Source organism: Otolemur garnettii, unplaced genomic scaffold (assembly GCF_000181295.1).
Source record: "Otolemur garnettii isolate 467f Iridium unplaced genomic scaffold, OtoGar3 scaffold00066, whole genome shotgun sequence".
Lineage (NCBI taxonomy): Eukaryota > Metazoa > Chordata > Mammalia > Primates > Galagidae > Otolemur > Otolemur garnettii.
This window is the reverse complement of record NW_003852461.1, coordinates 6961790-6963571: the sequence shown is the minus strand read 5'-3', so window position 1 is coordinate 6963571 and position 1782 is coordinate 6961790. Positions and strand designations below refer to the sequence as shown.

The 1782-nt window shown below is 41.4% G+C and overlaps 1 protein-coding gene across 1 annotated transcript in view; it reads left to right on the top strand.

The window, feature by feature from the left end:
- Positions 1-1782, top strand: part of CUNH1orf87 (chromosome unknown C1orf87 homolog) — a 75456-nt gene that overhangs the window by 579 nt on the left and 73095 nt on the right. The window lies entirely within an intron of this gene.

Genomic DNA, 1782 nt, shown 5'->3' with positions numbered 1-1782 from the left:
TGTCTTTCTTCTCTTCTGAATCCAACACAGTCACATTTGAGAGAGGACGCTCATATATCTCTAAAATTCACTAGAAGACTATGAGTAGCTCTTTCTTACAGAGTTTTAGTGGCTCATGAAATAAAATAACATACTAGACCTGCCTTTTCAAAAGGAAGATCCAGTACCATGAATTAATAAACAGCTAGAAAAACAGAAATCTTCTATTGTAACCCCATTTAGCTCAGATTTCTGATAACATGTGTTGAACATGGCCTAGGATTTTACACCGGAAAGCGACTTTTAACATAGGGACTTGCTAGGGTTGCTGTAATGATCTACCACAACCTGGATGGCTTAGAAGATAAGTTTATTGTCTCACGGTTCTGAGGGCTCCAAGTTGTCCACAGAGCCATGATCCCTCTGAAAGCGTGAGGGAAGAAACTCTATCTCAGCCTTCCCTCCCTGGATTATAGCAGCACAACTCTAAGCTTTACGTGGCTCTCTTCATGTCCCTGTATCTGTGTGTACATCTCCCCTTTTTATAAGGACACCAGTCCACTGGATTAGGAGCCCACCCTACTGTCCTAGTGTGATCTTAACTCATTACATCTACGATAACCCTATTTCCACACAATCTCATATTCTGAAGTGTGGGGCGTAGGACATCAACATAGGAATCTCAGCAGGGACACACGTCAATCCATCCCAACCAACCTCCATCTATGAGATGAGATAACTAAGGCCTCAGTAGTCTTAAAGCAAGCTCGTGAAGCTCCAGGGCCTGTTATCAAGAGCTAAGACTGGAATTGGGCTTTTCTTCCCTTTCCGTAATTTAAACTGGACAATTGTTCAAAGATGAAAGGAAAATGCTCAATATCTATTTAGTGAGATATTTTTCATAAAGAAAATTCATCTCTAGGCTTTGAAGAATGCAACAGGTATCCCCTAGTTTGTGGCATCATCATCTTCCTTCTAGATTGCTATGACGGCCTTCTTACCCTGCTTTCCAAAGCCTTCTTCCTCGATGTGTAGTGCAGGGACCACCAGTTTCAACCTCACCTGGGACCTGGTTAGAAACAGAACCTCAGCTCCCCATCCTGGTGTACGGAGTCAGAATTCGACTTTAGATTCTGACACATTCTCCTGGGCACATTCCAGCTGGAGAAGCCTCATTCTCAAATATAGTCAGCATGATCTTTCTAAAAACAAATCTGATCATGCGTGGCTATCACAAGCCACAGATTTGCCTGCCCCACCTGGGGGCTTCTGTATCACCTGAGGAATTATTATATGCTGAAAACTCCCTGTGCAAATTTGTTTTCCCCGTTTAACTGTGAAGTGTATGTGCACAACTGTCTCTCCAGCACAGAGAGAGTCTTGTATGTGGTGAAAGCCTATCAGATAAAGTAGAGCAATAGTTGCCAGGAAAAATAAAGATCTAGAAAGATAATCTTCAGTTGCTTCAAATAAATCCAAGTCGAAAGGCCCATGTTATTAATACAGCATGCAAATATTACTATGGAACCTGATGAGTAATATACAGGTGATGGGAGACAACTATTTCCATTTTTAACGAGGAGATAAGGGTAAGGTGACCAGATTTTAACATTGGTAAAGCGGGACACCATTGACCGGGGTGGGGTGGAGGCAGGGCCTGACATCAATGCAAATTTTGATAAGCAGGTCTCCATAATCACTTCTCAACCATTATTTGTTATTATTAAAGTTTAACATTATAAAATTAACAAAAATAACATAAAACTCATATCCTGGTGAAATAGCCACATGGCAGCCAAAAAC